This window comes from Bubalus bubalis, chromosome 17, assembly GCF_019923935.1.
Source record: "Bubalus bubalis isolate 160015118507 breed Murrah chromosome 17, NDDB_SH_1, whole genome shotgun sequence".
Lineage (NCBI taxonomy): Eukaryota > Metazoa > Chordata > Mammalia > Artiodactyla > Bovidae > Bubalus > Bubalus bubalis.
This window is the reverse complement of record NC_059173.1, coordinates 33,114,789-33,137,314: the sequence shown is the minus strand read 5'-3', so window position 1 is coordinate 33,137,314 and position 22,526 is coordinate 33,114,789. Positions and strand designations below refer to the sequence as shown.

Here is a 22,526-nt window from a genome sequence, read left to right as displayed (position 1 = left end):
AAGCCCCCATATATCTGGAGAAAACTGTAATTTGAAAAGATACATACACTTCAATGTTTACTGCACCACTGTTTAGCCAGGACATGGAAGCAACCTAAATGTCCATCAATAGAGGAATGGTTAAAGAAGATGTGGCACATATAAGCAATGGAATATTACTCAGTCCTTAAAAAGAATGAAATAATACCATTTGCAGCAACATGGAGGACCTGGAGATTATTATATTAAGTGAAGTAAGATAGAGAAAGGCAAACATCATATGATGTTGCTTATGTTCAGAATCTAAAATAAATAAATAATAGGGAATTCCTTGGTGGCCCAGTGGTTTGGAGTTGGCATTTTCACTGAGGGAACCCAGGTTTCATCCCTGATCAAGGGACTAAGACCCCAAAATGCCTGCTAAGTGGAAAAAAAAAAGATATACATGAATTTATATACAAATCAGAAATAGACCCACAGACATACAAAACAAATTTATGGTTACCAAAGGGGAGCAGGAAGGGGATAAATTAAGAGTTTAAGATTAACATATATACACATACATATAAAATAGATAACCAACAAGGACCTACTGTATAGAACAGGGAACTATCCTCAATATTCTGTAATAATCTATAAAAGAAAAGAATCTGAAAAAGAATAGATTTATATATGTATAAGTGGATCTCTTTGCTGTACACATGAAATCAACACAACGTTGCAAATCAGCTACACACCAATATAAAATTTAAAAAGCCTCATTAGTTAAAATTTAAAAAATAAAAATCTGTAAAGAGGGTATGTCTGACATTAAATGTTCTTAAAGTATTATAGGGGACTGGAATGCAAAAGTAGGAAGTCAAGAAACACCTGGAGTAACAGGCAAATTTGGCCTTGGAATACAGAATGAAGCAGGGCAAAGACTAATAGAGTTTTGCCAAAAAAATGCACTGGTCATAACAAACACCCTCTTCCAACAACATAAGAGAAGACTCTACACATGGACATCACCAGATGATCAACACCGAAATCAGATTGATTATATTCTCTGCAACCAAAGATGGAGAAGCTCTATACAGTCAACAAAAACAAGACCAGGAGCAGACTGTGGCTCAGATCATGAACTCCTTATTGCCAAATTCAGACTTAAATTGAGGAAAGTAGGGAAAACCACTAGACCATTCAGGTATGACCTAAATCAAATCCTTTATGATTATACAGTGGAAGTGAGAAATAGATTTAAGGGCCTAGATCTGATAGATAGAGTACCTGATGAACTATGGAATGAGGTTTGTGACATTGTACAGGAGATAGGGATCAAGACCATCCCCATGGAAAAGAAATGCAAAAAAGCAAAATGGCTGTCTGGGGAGGCCTTACAAATAGCTGTGAAAAGAAGAGAAGTGAAAAGCAAAGGAGAAAAGGAAAGATATAAGCAGAGTTCCAAAGAATAGCAAGAAGAGATAAGAAAGCCTTCCTCAGCGATCAATGCAAAGAAATAGAGGAAAACAATAGAATGGGAAAGACTAGAGATCTCTTCAGGAAAATTAGAGATACCACGGGAACATTTCATGCAAAGATGGGCTCAATAAAGGACAAAAATGGTATGGACCTAACAGAAGCAGAAGATATTAAGAAGAGGTGGCAAGAATACACAGAAGAACTGTACAAAAAAGATCTTCACTACCCAGATAATCACGATGGTCTGATCACTGACCTAGAGCCAGACATCCTGGAATGTGAAGTCAAGTGGGCCTTAGAAAACATCACTACAAACAAAGCTAGTGGAGGTGATGGAATTCCAGTTGAGCTATTTCAAATCCTGAAAGATGATGCTGTGAAAGTGCTGCACTCAATATGCCAGTAAATTTGGAAAACTTAGCAGTGGCCACAGGACTGGAAAAGGTCAGTTTTCATTCCAACCCCAAAGAAAGGCAATGCCAAAGAATGCTCAAACTACCGCACAATTGCACTTATCTCACATGTTAGTAAAGTAATGCTCAAAATTCTCCAAGCCAGGCTTCAGCAATATGTGAACCATGAACTTCCTGATGTTCAAGCTGGTTTTAGAAAAGGCAGAGGAACCAGAGATCAAATTGCCAACATCCACTGGATCATGGAAAAAGCAAAAGAGTTCCAGAAAAACATCTATTTCTGCTTTATTGCTTATGCCAAAGCCATTGACTGTGTGGATCACAATAAACTGTGCAAAATTCTGAAAGAGATGGGAATACCAGGCCACCTGATCTGCCTCTTGAGAAATCTGTATGCAGGTCAGGAAGCAACAGTTAGAACTGGACATGAAACAACAGAGTGGTTCCAAATAGGAAAAGGAGTACGTCAAGACTGTATATTGTCACCCTGCTTATTTAACTTCTATGCAGAGTACATCATGAGAAATGCTGGACTGGAAGAAGCACAAGCTGGAGTCAAGATTGCCGGGAGAAATATCAATAACCTCAGATATGCAGATGGCACCACCCTTATGGCAGAAAGTGAAGAGGACCTAAAAAGCCTCTTGATGAAAGTGAAAGTGGAGTGTAAAAATGTTAGCTTAAAGCTCAACATTCAGAAAACGAAGATCATGGCATCCAGTCCCATCACTTCATGGGAAATAGATGGGGAAACAGTGGAAACAGTGGCTGACTTTATTGTTTTGGGCTCCAAAATCACTGCAGATGGTGACTGCAGCCATGAAATTAAAAGACGCTTACTCCTTGGAAGGAAAGTTATGACCAACCTAGATAGCATATTCAAAAGCAGAGACATTACTTTGCCAACAAAGGTCAGTCTAGTCAAGGCTATGGTTTTTCCAGTGGTCATGTATGGATGTGAGAGTTGGTCTGTGAAGAAGGCTGAGTGCCAAAGAATTGATGCTTTTGAACTGTGGTGTTGGAGAAGACTCTTGAGAGTCCCTTGGACTGCAAGGAGAGCCAACCAGTCCATTCTGAAGATCAGCCCTGGGATTTCTTTGGAAGGAATGATGCTGAACCTGAAAATCCAGTACTTTGGCCACCTCATGTGAGGAGTTGACTCATTGGAAAGGACTCTGATGCTAGGAGGGATTGGGGGCGGGAGGATAAGGGGACGACAGAGGATGAGATGGCTGGATAGCATCACTGACTCGATGGACTTGAGTCTGAGTGAACTCTGGTAGTTGGTGATGGACAGGGAGGCCTGGCGTGCTGCGATTCATGGGGTCGCAAAGAGTCGGACATGACTGAGCGTAACTGAACTGAAAGTATTTTTTTTTTAAAGACACACTATTGTGGGTCCACAGAGATACGTGATTTTGTCGATTTCAGCGATTTTGTTGATTAAAACTTCTGTAAAACAAAATAGTTAAGTGCTTTCATTGTCACCAAAAACAACTTTACCAGGGAAGGAAAAATGGATTCTCAACAAAGTCTTTGTATTGCGCTGGGAACTATAAATTCCAGACTGAAAAAATATCTAATACACAGAAAATGGGAAGAATAGGGCAAGAATGGAAAGTAACTGCTGAAGAGGGATCTTAAAGCTGCTATGACCTGAAAAACATTTCAAAAGGGAAACAAGTGATTTATAAACTGAAGCACAAATGTAAAAATATATTTGGGTCATCTATTTGCTTAGATCTTTCTGACAACAGTGCCATCTGGAGACCCGGTTTGACCAAGGACATGAGATCTTAAGGAAAGTTTGACACAGATACTGCAAAGTATGCTGATGAAGTCTTTCTGTTTCTCTCAGGGCTCTTTTGCTGCTTGTCACTGCAGCAAAGAGGCAACTGAAAATTCAAAAACTGAAATTTTCCTTTAAAACCTAGATGTGCGAAGCTATAAAAGACAAGATAAATAAACTCTGTAAGATTCTAGTGGAGGTACAGAGCATTTAACATGTGATTTATTCATTCAGAGGATATTATTTTAGGAAAATTAAGAAAATAATAATAATATATTGCAATCATTTATGATAACGCTAGTATTCATAGCAGTGTTCTTTTTTCATTCTGGTAGTTGATTTACAATGTTAATTCCTGCTGTACAGCAAAGTGATTCAGTTGTACATATACATATATTTTTTAAATATTTGTTTCTATTATGATTTATCACAGAATATTGAATATAATTCCCTGTGCTATACAGCAGGACCTTGTTATTTATCCATTCTGTGTGTAATAATTTGCATCTGCTCATCCCTGACTCCCAATCCTTCTATCCCCCAATCCCCTCCATCTTGACAACCACAAATCTGTTCCATGGAAATGTTCTTTAATTTATAACTTTGAAACTGCAAGTAAATAGATGTGCTTCTAATCTCAGAACAAGTAGGATCAGAAGACCTGAGAAGTAGAGAGCAAACATAACTCAAGTTTCCATCTTCCCTTCACCCACTCACAAAGACTCTTAGCAGCTTCTGAGCTTTTCTTCCCAAGAGTCCCATGAAATGTGTCCCAAGTTTTTGCAGAGACTCTGATAAGCATCCCCAGGTACCAAGACCACATCTTCTTAGGGTATCTCCTCTGGGCAAGATGCTACCTACCTCAACTGTGAATAGGTCCCAAAGTCACCTCTTGCTCAGCTAGTCTGCCCTGCAATTCCCATGCCGTCCACCAGGCACGACTATCTTTTTCCAGCAAGCAAGGCTGGGCATCCCCACCACTGACAGCATTTCTATTCTCTGTGCTGCGCTCAGTCATGTTTGCCTCTAGGTTCCTCTGTCCATGGCATTTTCCAGGCAAGAATACTGGAGTGCTTGCCATGCCCTCTTCCAGGGGATCTTCCCAACCCAGGAATAGAACTCGAGTCTCCTGCATTCTCTGCACTGCAGCATATTCTTTACTTCTGAGCCACCGGGGAAGCCCCCATTGGCAGCATGGGGCCCTTCCCAATGCAAAACTTGAGTGGCAGTGGGTGGCAAAGAGGAGAGATTTCTTCTCCTTCCTTTCGTGGCTCATTCTCTAAGAGACACATCAAAGCACAGTTGTTTTTGCCTGGATCTTCCAGAAAAGTCCCTCTTCCAAAAGTTGTCCAGCCTCTTACCCAAACAATGCCCATGTTCTTCAAGCCATCTGTCATCTTTCTCACACAAGAGCTTTGTTAAGTGTTTGGGGTCTGTTCCAGGGTAAAAGTAAGGAACAGATCCCACTGACATCAGAGCTGTGAGTTACCAAAAGGCCACCAGAGATTTAAGCAAGGCTGAATTCCACATGGAAGCTAAAAGACTGAATTTCTTGTGCTTTTCTATGCATTCCTATCTTAACATACGTTCCAAAAAGATGCTGATTTATACACCAAAATGTCTTACAGAGATTTTAGTTAAAATAGCTTTTTCTGATGTAATTTCTTTTTTACTTTTATTTAACCCCTGTCTCCTTTGGATTAGTTCTTGTGGCATGGCCAGAGGATGACTATTACTGAGGGAACCCTGGCAGTTCTCAGCACGGCTCACCAGTATTTTAATCCCCATTCATTCCTCAGTAAGACTGTCTATCAAGACAGCTTCTATATTTTACCCCCTCTTCATTCAGTAGCAGAGATTCCTTTCATTTCCAAAATACTCCTTAATCTCTTACTGGAATATCTTCCTGGCAGTTCTACCCACCAGACCTAACACCCTCAACCTCGCAGTGTGCAGTGCAAAGGTCAGATTCAAGGGGGAGCCCTCAGTGAAATATGATGCAGAAATCACATGAGCCACAGAATCTGCTAAAACAGAAGAGTGCAATTTGTCAAATTCAAAGAAATATCTGAAGATTGCTGCCAATGGGTACTTTGGGGCTTTCTGAGGATTTTAGCCTTGTTGCTTTAAAATGACCCATCCAATCTATCAGGAGTTTATCTACCAAATCTGTCTGAATTTTTATAACCTATCAAAGAGAAAAGAATAGGAAAAGCAAAACTAGTGGGAAGTTAAAGTTGGACACATAAAGATTCTGTTCCCGCTGATGCCACCAAGAAGTTCTGAACTTGGACAAGGCTCTTACTTTCCCTGGTCCTCATTTATCACATAATAAGCCTGGACTGGGTGATTGTCATGGGCCTTTTTAGATCTAACAATTTATTTTGGTAATAATATATGGTTCTCTTTGAGAACCAGGGAAAGGAACTGGTCATAAATAAAAGACAAAAACAAAGCTGCTCCTCAGTTAGTAAGATGACTGTACCCAGCAGGGGATTTGGGGAAAAGGCAAAGTGATTTTTAGAGCTGACAGTAAGAGTGGGGGAGGCTGCCAACCAACAGGAAGGCCAAGGAATGCCATTTCAGTGCAAAATTTATCTTGATAATGTGAAAACTGGCACACTGTCCAAACAATGGTATTTTGCTCTGTATAATCAATTTAAATTAGATAAAGACACTTTCTCAGAACTCTAAAATACCATGCATATATTAAAATTAGCTTTAGAGATAACATTACAAGTATATTCTTTGAGATTAAAGTGCAGTTTACAGGGATTCCAGTTAATTTTAAGAGAGAATAAATCTGATTTCATATAGTTTCCTATTTGGTTTAGAACATTCTTTTTTTAAAATGTCATCTTTTAGGCAATGGATTTTTCACTTAATCCCAGTGAATGCCAACCATACCGACAACTGCCAAAAACAACTATACCCAGGATTGTATGTGTAGAAAACCAGCAATTAAAGAGCAGGAGAATCAACACTTAGAAAGTGGTAATACTTTGGCTGTTTTAAGGAGGAAAAAGTAAATTCCTTGGGTTTTGTGGACAGAAAAGATACACATACAAGCATGCACACATCACATTCTCATTCTTCCTGAAAGATATTTTGCTATTCTTTAAGAAATCCAGAGATTTCTAGGACTTAAGCCAGAATATTTGAACCAGAAGAAAGCAAAGTTAGACAAAGAGCTAGCACGGCTGATAATTAGCTGCATATAGGCTTATAAACCTTTAAAATGTACTGTAAGAGATGTGTTTGGATTTATAGTAACACGTATATAGCCATCAAAATTGGGGAGTCCAGACACAACAGTAATTTATGTGGTTACATTTGTCTTTACTATTCAGAGTTCTTTATAGTCTAGGAATGAAAATTGGGATTCAAATGTGAATTTCATGTTTTGTGGCACCTTATTAAAATTGAAATGAAAAATTCTATTCTTCTGCTTGGAATTTCAGCATATAATGAATTGCCTAAAAGGACAGAAAAGTACAGGGGAGAAAAAGTGTTGTTCAGCATGATAAAGTAGAAAGAACATCAGGCTAGGAATCAGGAGATCTGGATTCTATGCTCAGCTCTGATGCTAACTAGCTGACTGATTTGGGGCAAATAATTTCAGTTCTCTGAGTCTCAGTTTTCCCACTGTAAAATGTGAGGACTGGTTTAGATGAATATAATTCTATGATCACTAGTGTCAGATCTTGTAGCATTTTCTCTGCCAAGAGAACCCCTAGGAAAATTATCAAGTACTCCTACATAATAGAAAACAGCATTTCATTCAACGTATCACCCTCATGGGGTCTGAGGTAGACAGAGGAGCCCAAACACTTGGTGTATTATACATCCAGTCAATCACAATTTATCTGCAGAATATCCCTTTTCTGACATTTAAGAAAGGTCAGAATTCTCAAGAGCTTAACAGCAATGCTAATGTCTTTTACAACTGTACGGCCACTTGGTTATGCCGAATCATTTAAAGTTCTCTGGGACTATGGACAATGAATGGCAGTGACCTTGAACGTCTGTCTGACTCTTGTCCAGAGAACACGGGTAAGAGAAAGTCAACAAGACTGTAAATTTTTCAAGGAATTATATAGTCACTGTTAGTAAAATATATATAGTGCTCTGCTTACAGCTTCTCTACCTTTAGATGTATGTCCTGATACACAATTTTATTACACTGAAAGATTTATATGCAACATTTCAGCAGTTTTCTACTCAGGTGGTAAGATGTGGTATGATTATGACAACAATTATGTTGACATTGGCCAACATGACACCTGCCCGGAACATTAAAAATGGAAAGACTGAGAGATACAATTAGATATTCGACTGCACAAAGTGAGCAGGATTAATGCACATTTTTGCCTTCTGGATTTTTTTTTTAATTTTTATTTTGATAAAAATAATTGTTTAGCCTCTTTACCCAGATTCTCATCCTTTTTGCTCAGCTCTATAATAAGCCTCCTTCACTTCAAAAATACAGAGTCTCAGATACCTCACATTCTATGAACTCATAAATAGCAAAATATATTAGGCAAATTTGTTTCAGTTAATGTGGACACCTAGGCTTTGCTTTAACTATTGTTGAATGTTTTATTTGATAACAAAAGAGATTACCATGTCATTTTAGACTTTCCATATTCTAATTGTGATAGAAGGCCACTGGTATTTAGAGGAAATTAAATCCTGCTTTCTCACTCATGCCTTCCATCCCCATTCTCAATTCATAAAATAGGTAACCAACAAGGACCTACTGTATAACATAGAAACTCTACTGAACACTCTGTAATAATCTATATGGGTAAACAATCTGAAAAAGAATAGATACACCTATAGGTATGAATCTCTGTGCTGTACACCTAAAACTAACACAATATTGTAAGTCAGCTATACTCTAATAAACTTTCTTTTTAAAAAAAAAATGGGGCTTCCTGGTGGCTCAGCGATCAAGAGTCTGCCTGCTAGAGCAGGAGACACAGGTTCGATCCCTGGTCCAGGAATATGCCTCAGAGAACTAAGCTTAGGCATGACAACTACTGAGCCTGTGCTCTAAAGCCCACGATTCACAATGACTGAAAGGACGCACTGCAGCTACTGAAACCCATGCACCCTAGAGCCCACGGTCCACAAGGGAAGCCACCACACAGAGAAGCTCATGCCCTTCAACTACAGAGTAGCCCCTGCTCACCGCAACTATATGAAATCCCAAGCGGCAATGAAACACAGCCAAAAATAAGTAAATAAATAATTATTAAAAAGTAGTTCAAAACCAATTGATAGTATATTCTTATCTGGTCTCTGGGAAGAAACCAGTGGAGCAGCAAATTAATTACCTGATGTGGGTAGATATAATTGAAGTTCAACTTTGTTATTATTTAAATGCTAGGAGTTACAGAATTTTAATACTGACTTCTGCAAACCTCCGACCAAACTTCAAAGAAAAATATTTAACCTATCAAAACGTTTTTACAGGGAATAACCTTGAATGAGATAAGGGGGACAGTAGACTAAAATAGCAGATTTTCATTTTTCCAAGTTTATTGAGGAGTAATTGATAAATATAGCTGCATATATAATGTACAAGGTGATGACTTGATGTACACAGACATCATGGAACAATGACCAAGATCAAGTTACTTGATCCTAATGGATCAACACATCCATCACCCCCACATAGCTAACTCTTTGTTGTGTGTGATGAGCTTACAAGACCTACTCTCAGTCACACTCAAATATACAGCACTGTATTATTAGCTACGTCACCATGCTGTGCATAAGACCCTCAGAACTTAATTCTTTTTCCAACTTTCTGTCCTTTGACCTACATATCCCCATTTTCCCCAACCCCTAGTCCCTGGCAACCACTTCCATTCTCTGTGAAACAGATGTTTATTCCTATAGATTAAAGTTTTATTACATTCCTTCAGCCTGCAGCCAATTTCTATGGCTCTGAGAATGTCAGGAAAGGTGTATGCATGACCTGCAGGAGAGCTGGTGACTCAACTGACTGGTGAATCTTCCTGCTTCTTGGTATTGAGCTAGGCCTTAGAACAGGGGGAAGGGTAGCTTGAGTTTGCCACTGGCCCACGTCTGTACAATATGAACACCGGGATTGAAGGTGTTTAATGTTTGCACCATCAATCTTAAAACCTCCAAGTGTATTTTTTAAATGAAAAGTATCAATTATTTTTTCAATTCATCCCAATGTTTACTGTCATGTATTTTGAGACCACACCACTCAAGTTGGGACTTGAACTCATTGTCTTATAATTGAGATCACACACCTGGTCTCAGGACTTCATGAAGTTCAAGTTCTTGATGTCTCAGCACAGAAAGAATTCTTTCAAGACAGAGTGATAGGTAAGAATACAGTTATGTAAAGTTTAAAAATAAAATAAAATTAAAAAAAAAAAAAAAAAAAAAAAAGAAATGGATTTATTTAGAGAGAAACACTCTCCCCAGACAGAGTGTGGGCCTTCACAGAAGGTGAGGGGCCTGAAATGCGGCATGGCTAGTTTTTATGGACTGGGTAATTTCATAGGCTAATAAGTAGGAGGATTATTCCAATTATTTTGGAAAAGGAGCCAAGATTTCCAGGAATTGGGCCATCAGTCACTTTTTGGGTTGGCCTGAGAATTTTCATGGTGACTGTGAGTGTGTCATATAGATGCTACTGAATTAAAAACATCATATAATGAGGCTCAAGGTTTACTGGAAGTTTAATCTTCCGCCATCTTGGACCTAGTCGATTCTAACCAGTTTTTGTCATGGCTCTGTCATTCTTTTAAAAAAACAATTATTCTTTTTTTGTTTGTTTTGTTTTGTTTCCTCTTTGGCTAAATGAGGAACTTCCCCAACCAGAGACTAAACCCATGCCCTCTGTAGTGGAAGGACAGAATCATAACTATTGGACCACCAGGGAAGACCAGCTATATCATTCTTTTAAAGGTTGTGTCCTGCTCCCTTCCTCCTGTTTCAGTTTTATAGTATCGATATCCATATTTATTAAGTGAATGGAAAGCTATACTGATGCATCTCACAGTACATTCTAGGCTCCTAAATGCAAACGACTTAGGCAAGGCATGGATCAGAAAGAATTATTGGCCAAAAGACATATTTCCTTATTAGCTGACACTCATCTTGATATTCAGCTCAGTTCAGTTCAGTCGCTCAGTTGTGTCTGACTCTTTGTGACTCCATGGACTGCAGCACGCCAGGTTTCCCTGTCCAATATCAACTCCCAGAGCTTACTCAAACTCATGTTCATCGAGATGGTGATGCCATCCAACCATCTCGTCCTCTGTCGTCCCCTTCTCCTCCTGCCTTCAGTCTTTCCCAGCATCAGGGTCTTTGCCAAGAGGAGTCAGTTCTTCTCATCAGGTGGCCACAGTATTGGAGTTTCAACTTCAGCATCAGTCCTTCCAATAAATATTCAGGACTGATTTCCTTTAGGATTGACTAGTTGGATCTCCTTGCAGTCTAAGGGACTCTCAAGAGTCCTCTCCAACACCACAGTTCAAAAGCATCAATTCTATGGTGCTCAGCTTTCTTTACAGTCCAACTCTCACATCCATACATGACTACTGGAAAAACCATAGCTTTGATTAGAATGGTCTTTGTTGGCAAAGGAATATCTCTGCTTTAATGTGCTGTCTAGGTTGGTCATAGCTTTTCTTCCAAGGAGCAAGCATGTTTTAATTTCATAGCTGCAGTTACCATTTGCAGTGATTTTGGAGCCCCCCAAAATAAAGTCTGTCACTGTTTCCATTGTTTCCCCATCTATTTGCCATGAAGTGGTGGGACTGGATGCCATGATCTTTGTTTTTTGAATGGTGAGTTTTAAGCCAGTTTTTCACTCTTTCACTTTCATCAAGAGACTCTTTAGTTCTTCTTCACTATCTGCCATGAGACTTCCCTGGTGGCTCAGACGGTAAAGCATCTGTCTATAATGCAGGAGACCCAGGTTCAATCCCTGGGTTGGGAAGATCCCCTGGAGAAGGAAATGGCAAGCCACTCCAGGACTATTGCCTGGAAAATCCCATGGACAGAGGAGCCTGGTAGGCTACAGTCCACAGGGTCACAAAGAGTCGGACACGACTGAGCAACTTCACTATCTGCCATAAGGGTGGTGTCATCTGCATATCTGAGGTTATTGGTATTTCTCCTGGCAATCTTGATTCCAGCTTGTGCTTCATCCAACGCCACATTTTGCATGATGTGTTCTACATATAAGTTAAATAGCTTCTTGATATTAAAAACATTTAATTTTTACATTAAACTCTGAAATTATTTGGCAATAGCCAATCATTTTGTTTGGACTATTGATCTGTCCTCAAAAACCATGAATCCTGGACAGGAAGAAGGTATTTCAAGGAAACTGATCCACAATGACAGCATTTGTAATGAAAAAAAAGATTTGAACCAGATACATTTATTTTTTAATATGTGTATATAGATAGATAGATTGGTTTTTCTGTATTTTTACTTTCTCTCCAAACAGGATATTAAACTCAGTTAAAAGGCACAGGATAATGATTTCCATGTCTCCTGCAAACCTTACTATTACCCAGTTTTATTAAACCACATTCTTTGCTTAAGCCTTTGGGGAAAAGTGATTCAAAAGAGTTCATGAATGACGTTCTGAGTTCAGAACTATTGTGAGAAAACAAGTCCTGCCCCTTATCTCAGAGAGTCTGACCTCTAAATTTTCCAACACAATGCATGCCCCCAGAAGGAGCACGGATGATCCCAGAGTCCCTTCCCATCCCACCAACCAGTATCAACAGGAAACGTTGACATTTTCAGCACAGCGTTGTTCAACTTTTTCACAGCTGTCGACAACCCTGTACTGCAATTCTGACAGCTTTTAAGTAACCTATTTTTCTCACCTTGCCAAATCAAATCATGAGTGAAATTGTATTGAAGTTTGATGTTCTCGTTACTCACATGTCATTTAAACTCTATGTAATTCATATACTGTTCATGAAACTTTAGTGAAAACATCTGGAAGAAGAAACTATTTTCCAATTTTAAGACTTTGGAACTATTTTATTTTTAATGAAACCATGAATTTTAGAAGTGTTTTTCCTCTTTCACAAATTCTTCTAACCTCTCAGAAATAAGAGATAAACAGATAGAAGAAAGTAGTTGCTTTCTTCTAGTTTGCTTCTGTGAGTCTCCTATCTAAACAAAAATATCTCAGTGAATAAGGCGTTCTGATGTTGGTCGAATTTATAAGAAAAATTCTTATAAATCTTCAAGTGTATCTTCAAGTGCAGTTTGCTGCACAGAGTTCTAATGATCTGAAAAAGTTAGTACAGATACCTAAAAGCTTGTGTTCATACTCTACAGGCTCTAAAGTTACAACATCAACAAGGAGATGCTCACCAACAAAGAGAATACTCCAGTAGGGGTGATGATCCTGTAAATAAGGTATATTGTGACTTATTGTAACTTATATATGTTATATTTTTATTGCAGTAAAAGCTGCAAATAGGGTAAATTTAAATATAGCTAGTATTGATTTAACTTAATATCAAGCAGTGCTGTAAGATAAGTGTTTTACATGTATTAACTCATTTAATTTTCAAAACCCAAGAAGGTACTATTAAAAGCATCATTTTACAGATAAGAACCTGAGATGAAAGATTACATAACACTCCGAAAATCAGTCAGCAAGGATCAGAAATAGAATTTGAGTTAAGCGATTGGATGCCAGTCTTAACCTTCACCACTGTGATAGCTGGTGCTCACTGGTGCTACTGAACAAATGTTGAACTTGCAGAGGGGTGGCTATGGGCTTGTTTTGGCCAATGATAAATGAGCAGTGATGAGTCATTTTCATCATCGACTGTGGGAAACAGGTGATCATGGGTGTATTTACCCAGTAAAGCTTCCATTGCCAGGGTGCCTGAGCAGTTACAATGAGCAGAAAACTCCTGTGAACCAGCACCGTATGTGTCACACAGATGAGAATTAAAGACTTATTATGTTAAGCCTATTGAGATTTTGGAACTATTTATTACTACCACCCTGACACAGACATACTGCCTATACAGTTATGAGGTTCATTCAGAATCAATTAATCCAGCTTGCAGAAGGGACTTAGAATGCATCATTTACCCAGTGAAGGCAGGACACAGGGAGGAAAAAAAAAGTATAAAACATCCAAAACCAAAAAAGCATGAAGCTATTAAGAACTGCAAGTAGTTGAGAGGACTAAAGATATTCACATTAAGATAAGGCCATAAAGTGCACAGTCATTCTTGTAAATTTTGACTTGTTTAAGGATTGACTTTTTTCTACAATCCATTTTTTAAAGTCATGGTAAATGAAGAGTTCTAAATTACTTATTAGTTTCTATACTTAAGGATGTCAAAGCATCCTTAATTTCATTAAGTCTAGTGTTGGGGGTTTAATTCAGTTTCAGTGTTGTTACAAAATAACAAGAAAATTTTTGAATGAGTTCTCTTCTAAGCAATCACACAAGCCTGTAGTAGCAGAAGGTAAACTTGCAATACTGATTCCCAGTATTTTTTGCTTCTCTCTCATTCCACTTTTCATTTACTTCAAATTTGTAGATAAGTGGGAATAATTTGGTAGCATATTGTTTTAAGGATGGAGTCACAAACTGTTAAGCTATTCTCTGATGGTGTAAATATTCAATACAAATGAGCTCAATACTCCAACACCTCTACACCAATAACCGCAGAGTTCCAAGCTGTAGAACAGTTCCCATTATTCTACAGGCTTTGACAATTATTTGTCACTTTATATGACAAGTAATAGCATTATGAAAATTGCACTAATTATTTCTAAATTTTAGTTACATATTATTCCCTTTGATGAAGGCACTCTGTCTCATTAAAGATGAACATTCACTACTTATTTTTTCATATATGGAGATCAATATTTCTTTCTCAGTAGCTAGAAATCATGTACGAGCTATTTAGAAAACTTTGCCAGGGCAAACCACTTTTTCTAAACAAACATTGCTTTGAAATGGGATCACCCACAGCAAACTGCATTGGGAAGATGTAATAGACACACGTGTTTACATCAATAAGGCAAATATCATTTAAAGACAAGGAAATTCAGCAAGATCTACTTTTTCAGCACTGAAGTTAGAGGCAGAAAGTTTTGTTGACATCTCAACTTGAGTCAGAATCTGAATCTATCTCTCTCTCTCTTGTGTGCAAACCCAGTCTGTAATTGCCTATTCCCTGCTATTGCCTTCCTGGAAAATTGGACAATTGATAGGATATTGACAGTGGTTCTACAAGATGAAAAAAAAGAAAAAAAGAGTCAAAAATATCATGAAAGTTCCTATGAATATAGAAATTCTTTCACCGTGGGTTTCTTGTGAGTACCACCTTCCTAGCTAATGAAAATTTAGGTATTGTTACACTCTCTCTGTATGTTGCCTTCAGTATTATTAATCTTCCTTCCCCTTACATACCTCTCCAGAAACATGCACATTCATACATCACTTTTTGCATTTTACACATCACAAAATTTTTCATTCAATCACATTTTCTTTTTAGAAGCTTCTTCAAACAATCTCTAATTTTACCCATCTGGCCATCCAGTGTGTCTAAAAGCCCATACAATTCATTTTTCATCACGTTGACAGAATCGCTTCAATTTCAGCTTTTTTCTCCTCGGTCAGCATTTCTCCTCATCCATGCATGAGCTGCCCAGAAACAGAAGCTGTGACTACAGCCTGTACAGAGCAGCCTTCGGTTCTTTCTTGGGAGTGGGTTTGATATAAATAAATTTTAAAATGTTCAGGTCTTTTAGCATGAAATGCTAAATGATCCATTTTTGATCATTCTACTTTCTAATCCAGGTCCTAAAGGCACATCGCTGTGAGAAAAAGAAAAAACAAACAAAGATAAATAATGTGCTTCATTCCACATCTCAGTGGAGATAAGAAATGATTGAATGAAACTTCTTCAATTCTAAGAGAAGAGTAAGTCATGAATCCGTGTCTTTAAATTCTAACAGCTGAAATTGTTCAGTGAAGAGTTCTCCCTCTTCTGAGATATTTTCTCATAACTCTTTGCCCTTCTCTGCCCTGCTTCCTCCTCAGGAGACTGGCTTATGTGAGCTCACATCACCTGGACAGTTAGTTCTTATCTCTTTATCTATTTTTTTTTACATTGAAATATAGTTGATATACAATGTTGTGTTAATTCTAGTGTACAGCAGAGTGATTCAGATAGATATACATATAATTGTAGAAATATTGTATATATATACACATCTATTCTTTTTCATAATAGAACATGAAAACATAGAACAGACTGGTTCCAAATAGGAAAAGGGATACATCAAGGCTGTATATTGTCACCCTGCTTATTTAACTTATATGCAGAATACATCATGAGAAATACTGGGCTGGATGAAGCACAAGCTGGAATCAAGATTGCTGGGAGAAATATTAATAACCTCAGATATGCAGATGACACCACCCTTATGGCAGAAAGCAAAAAAGAACTAAAGAGCTTCTTCATGAAAGTAAAAGAGGAGAGTGAAAAGATTGGCTTAAAACTCAACATTCAGAAAACTAATCTGGTCCCATCACTTCATGGCAAATAGATGGGGAAACAGTGGCAGACTTTATTTTTTGAAGGGCTCCAAAATCACTGCAAATGGTGACTGCAGCCAGGAAATTAAAAGATGCTTACCCCTTGGAAGAAAATTTATGACCAACCTAGACAACACATTAAAATGCAGAGACATTACTTTGCCAACAAAGGTCCATCTAGTCAAAGCTATGGTTTTTTCAGTAGTCATGTATGGATGTGACAGTTGGACTATAAAGATAGCTGAAGAATTAATGCTTTTGAACTGTGGTTCAAAAGACTCTTGAGAGTCCCTTGGACTCCAAGGGAGATCCAACCAGTCTATCCTAAAGGAAATTGGTCCTGAATATTCATTGGAAGGACTGATATTGAAGCTGAAACTCCAATACTTTAGCCACCTGATGGGAAGAACTGACTCACTTGAAAAAACCCTCATGCTGGGAAAGACTGAAAGCAGGAGGAGAAGGGGATGACAGAGGATGAGATGGTTGGATGGTGTTACCAACTCAAGGGACATGAGTTTGAATAGGCTCCAGGAGTTGGTGATGGACAGGGAAGCCTGGTGTGCTGCAGTCCATGGGGTCACAAAGAGTCAGACACGACTGAGCAACTGAACTGAACTGAACTGATTCTTTTTCAGACTTTTTTCCTTCATAGGTTATTACAAAATATTGAGTATAGATCCCTGTGCTATATACAGGAGGTCTTCGTTGTTTACATATTTTAGTATATATATGTTAATCCCAATCTCCTAATTTATCCCTTTTCACTCCCTTTCCCTTTGCTAACCACAAGTTTGTTTTCTATGTTTGTAGGTCTCTTTCTGTTTGGTATATAAGTTCATTTGTATCACTTTTTCTGGCTTCATATGTAAGTGGCATCATGATATTTGTCTTTCTCTGCCTGACTTACTTCCATTAGTATGATAATCTCTAGATTCATCCATGTTGCTGCAATAACATTATTTCATTATTTTGTGGCTGAGGAATATTCCATTCCATGTATACACCACATCTTCTTTATCTATTCATCTGTTAATGGACACTTAGGTTGCTTCCATATCTTGGCTATTATAAATAATGCTGCTATGAATATGGGAGAGCATGTATATTTTTGAATTATGGTTTTCTCCAGGTATGTGCTGAGGAGTGGGATTGCAGGATCATATCTATTTTTAGTCTTTTAAGGAAACTCCATATAGCTCTCCATAGAGGCTACTTGACTTCTGATTGGGCTTAACCAATGGGCTTTATTAGCAGGAGGAAAAAGAGGCTGAGGTATTCTGTCCCCCTGTCTACCCACTCTGGGCTACTCTTATAGTTATGGCTGCATTCTTTCATGGGCTCAGCTGCTGTGATTCATTTTCTTTAGTTTCATCTCTCACTGAGCTCTGTTGATACTATTTCCTCTCCTTGCCCATTCAGGACTAAAAATGCTAACAGATTCCTGCTGTTACTAATGTCTTGATATCTCAACACTCCTTATTAATAAATTTTCTTAAGCCCATACATCCAAACACACACATCTCTGTATGTACTCTCCCCATCAAAATATCTTGCATCACTTGAGTTAAATTTTGTTTTCCACTGGGTGCTAGCTGATATAATCAGCTTACTTGATTGCTGTGTAAATTATGTGTTACTTCAGTGGAAGCCACTGCCAGACAATCATCCTAAAGAGTAAAGCAAAGTGACCCGTCTCTCTAAGAGATGCTTGTACGCTGTGTTCACAGTAGTGTTACTCCCAATAGGTAGAATGTGCAAACAACCCAACTGTCCATCAACAGATGAATGAATAAGCAAAATGTGGTACCTATACACAATGGAATATAATTCAATCTAAAAAAGGGAGGAAGCTCATACTGCAACATGGATGAACCTTAAGAACATTATTTCATTATAAACCAATATAATATAAACATTTGATAAACCAATCAAAAGAGATAAATACATCATAAGTCCACTAGAGAAGTCAAAAATCACAGAAACATAAAGTACAATGGTGATTTCTAAGGTCTGTGGAAAGGGGAGATAGGGAGTTATTATGTAATGTGTGATGAGCTTCAGTTTTGCAAGATGGAAAGAGTTCTGAAGATGGATGGTGGTGAAGATTGCATAAAAATATGAATGTACTTAACTCTACTGAACTGCACATTTTAAAATGGTTAACATGTACATTTAAAAGTGGTTATTGTAACACAAACCTTGCTAGCTGTATTTTACCACAATAAAGAAATTGGGAAAAAAAAAAAAAGATAAAAAACCTTGATGAAGTATTGTGAGAATTAATCCAGGTAAGGCTCTTAGCCCAGTGCCTAAGAAATAGCACACATTCCTGGTGATGATAGTTCTGATGTCCTTGCTGTATTTCTTTTTTTAGCTTTAACATCCTTGTGATAACAAATGACAGTTTTGATGATGGTGTCATTTCATTTTCATGCAGAGAACACTGTGTGTGGAGCATTTCACTCTTCAGAGATACTGGATCCTTCAAACATACTGTGTCACATGCCCATTGTTTCAGAGGATGCTGAAGGAAGTGTGGAGGAAGGTGTCTCTGAATAAGGATGCACATGGAGGTTTCCACGAAGGAGGCAAGGTTTCAGCTGAATTCTGGTAGACCAGCAGAAGCTATGGTGCTTTGTTCTGACTTCCATCACTACAGATTTAAAATAAAATAAAAACAACAGTTGTGAAGTATCATTGTAAAGATCAGTACACCTCAAAGATAAATATGTAAGCAAATGCATTTCTTAAAGCACAAAAGACATTGGTAAGGAACACTTGCCAATTTTGTGATTGACTAGCCCTTCTCCTGTGTGGGAGAATTCTCAGAAGAGACTCGGCATTCCATTCCAAAAATTTTAAATTTTTAAGTTTTTACCTCCCTTGGAAATAGGTCAATATGATCTACGACTTGCCAAAGAGACTCAATGTCTTAGACTTTGAACAGGGAATTGATGACACAAGGAATTATGAGATAAAGCAAGAAGCTATGACATTGAAAGCAGTTGGAACAAGGTCAAAATCCTGGACAGAAAAAAGAAGACTTTTAAACACATGATACTTTCCATGAAGAAAGGATGACCATGAGGTGGAACTAAAAACCCAGGGAGCACAGGCAAAGCCATAAAGAATTATCCCATACCTCAAGAATGAATTAATCTTCAAACATTTGCCTAGCTGGATTCCAGAATTTCCATCAAGCAATGACTTCCTAATACACTCCATTTCCCCACTCCCTTTATTAACAGAAATTTTTATAATAAATAGACCATGTCTATCCCACCTTTGTTCATTGGCTGTGGAGACCAGAAGGGCGGGAAAGGGAGAAGCAGATAATCTGTCTCTTTAGTTGGCTCAGAGGGTAAAGCATCTGCCTGCAATGCAGGAGACCTGGGTTCGATCCCTGGTTCAGGAAGATCCCCTGGAGAAGGAAATGGCAACTCGCTCCAGTACTCTTACCTGGAAAATCCCGTGGACAGAGAAGCCTGGTAGACTACAGTCCATGAGATCATAAAGAGTCGGACATGACTGAGCAACTTCACTTTCTTTCTTTCTTTCATTTCATGGGTCTACAGATTGAATGGATATATATACTTAAGGAGCTGTATTTGAGAAATGGTCCTTGATGATGAATCCAATCCACACCTGGATCTAATTTGGTGAGATTCTGGATTTTAAGCTAATGCTACATAATGAGATAAAATTTGGGGAATTATTGGTTGGAATGAATGTATTTGCATGTGAAAAGAACATGAATTATTGGGCTCTAGAGGATAAAGTATAGAAAGGAGTTTCTAAGATGCCTCCCAATAGTTCTTCTGGTATTCAAGCCCTAGTTCGATATGCTCCAGTTGAGTGTTGGCTGGATTTAGTGACTCTTACAGTAAAAACAGAGAACTGGGGCTCCCAACTTTTATGCTGTCTCTTGCCTTCTCTTTTGCTCATTCTGAAGTAAATTGGCTACCATGTTGCGAACTGCCTTGTGGGGATATTCATATGGTAAAGAACAGAGAGAGGTCTCCAGCCAACATCCAGCAATGAAATGACTCCTCATTCCAACAGTCTGCAAAATTGGATTTTCCCAAGAACCACCTGGATAAATTTGGAATTTTTCCTCTCTCAGATGAGCCTTCTGATGAAACCACAACCTCAGCCAGTGGCTTGATGGGAACTTCATAAGAGAATTTGACCTAGCACTACCCAGCTAAGTTGCACATGCAGTCCTAACTCAGAGAAAGTGTGAGAAAATAAATGATTGTTGCTTCCAAATTTGGAGGTAATTTGCTACACAGTACAATGTAATGAATATGCGGCTTTTAAAATTCATCTAATCCATCTAATTATTTAATCTAATTCATCTAATTATTTCATTGCTGCTGCTGCTAAGTTGCTTCAGTCGTGTCCGACTCTGTGCGACCTCATAGGTGGCAGCCCACCAGGCTCCCCCTGTCCCTGGGATTCTCCAGGCAAGAATACTGGAGTGGGTTGCCATTTCCTTCTCCAATGCATGAAAGTGAAAAGTGAAAGTGAAGCCGCTCAGTCGTGTCAGACTCTCAGCGACCCCATGGACTGTAGCCTACCAGGCTCCTCCATCCATGGGATTTTCCAGGCGAGAGTACTGGAGTGGGGTGCCATTGCCTTCTCCGAATTATTTCATTAGATAATGTTAAAAATTGAAAATAATCAAGAAATAACATTATTTTCTTATTATTTAAAAACATAAGGGGTTCCCAAATGGCACAGTGGTAAAGAATCCACCTACCAATGCACAAGATGCAAGATACTTGGGTTTGATCCCTGAGTCAGGAAGATGCCTTAGAGAAGGAAATGGCAACCCACTTCAGTATTCTTGCCTGGAAAATTCCATGGACAGAGGAGCCTGGTAGGCTACAGATCCAGGGTTGTGAAGAGTTGGACACAACTGTGAGACTGAGCACACAGCACAGGTAAAAAGGTTGAAAGTGGTTGCCTCTGTATCTCGGGACTAGGGAATAGGAAGGGGTGGAGCAAGAACCTCTACTTATTCATTAAAATCTTTGACTTTCAAAAATTTGCCTCACATTTCTAAAAACCTCTTCCAGAAATAAAATCCCTTCTCCAGGGTTTCTAAAGAGCCAAGCCTTCATTTTAAGATCTCAAAATTGCATAGCATTGTATAGTATTAGCAGCATTTCAAATGCATTACTTCTGTAATTCTCTCATTCTCTTCAATAGAAGGAGAGAATAGAGCCAATTTTTACATTGTCCTGAAAGCAGAAGAAAAGCACCTGCCAAGAAAAACACTCTGCAACTCTTTGGTGAGCAGTAAATTCACAAAAAGTCAAATATTAAATACTAAAACTATTTGAGTGGTCTGACACAATGAATCCGCAAAGAAAAAAAAATAGACATGTGAGAAAAACTCAAGAAAAGCAGTCATAAACTAAAACAAAAAAATCAATGTCATTTAATGGGTCTTGCTTGATTTAGCTTCTTTCATTAAATTGATATGGCTTTCTTTGCTTTTACCTTTTCCTTTTGAGCAATAGCTTACATGTATAACCATGTCAAAAATACAGAAATCAAGAGAAATGGCAAGGTCCAAAGGACCAGGTAAAATGCTAGGATTTGAAGGAATTGGATTTAAACATCACCTGCTGACCTTCTTGAGGTTGCACAAATTCAAGCTAATTAAAAAACCTTCTATGTAGTAAAAATGAAAATAATTATGCACCTCATAAGGCTGTGTTGGAACTAACAAATAAAATGGATCATAAAGCACTTAAGAAAATAGAACCAAAAGGCTTGGAGCTACACTATAATAGCAATATTTTGGTGTCCTCATTTAATCCTTCATAGTGGAAAAACATTGACTACAGACCTAAAAGCATAGAGATGGGGGAAAAAATGGCTGACAATTTCCAAAGCAAATCTCTCTCCTTGAAAGAAGTGTCAAAGGTTTACCACTCAAATATAATTAAAATGAAAACAAAACAAAACAAAAAAGTCTCCCAGATGGAAGCACGGCAAGGAATGAAAATAAAAACTACAATAACCCACCACCTTTGTGATTTATTGAGGGCTTACTATATTCCAGGCATTGTGCCCAGCACTGTACTTCCATTATTTACCCATCAAAACACACCCACTAGCTAGGTATATTTATACCTACCGTATTAAAAAAAAAGGAACTTAATAATTAAAGATCACACAGTAAGTAGTTGAGCTGATATCCATATAAGGATCCATCTGAACATAAAATCTGGTAGGTTTATATGTGGAATCTAAAAGAATGATGCATATGAAC

At 38.1% G+C, this 22,526-nt stretch overlaps 1 non-coding gene across 1 annotated transcript; it reads left to right on the top strand.

The window, feature by feature from the left end:
* Nucleotides 1-11,560: 11,560 nt before the first annotated feature.
* On the top strand, nucleotides 11,561-11,632 carry TRNAY-AUA. Its single transcript has one exon. It is a non-coding gene; the product is annotated as a tRNA-Tyr (tRNA).
* Nucleotides 11,633-22,526: the final 10,894 nt, after the last annotated feature.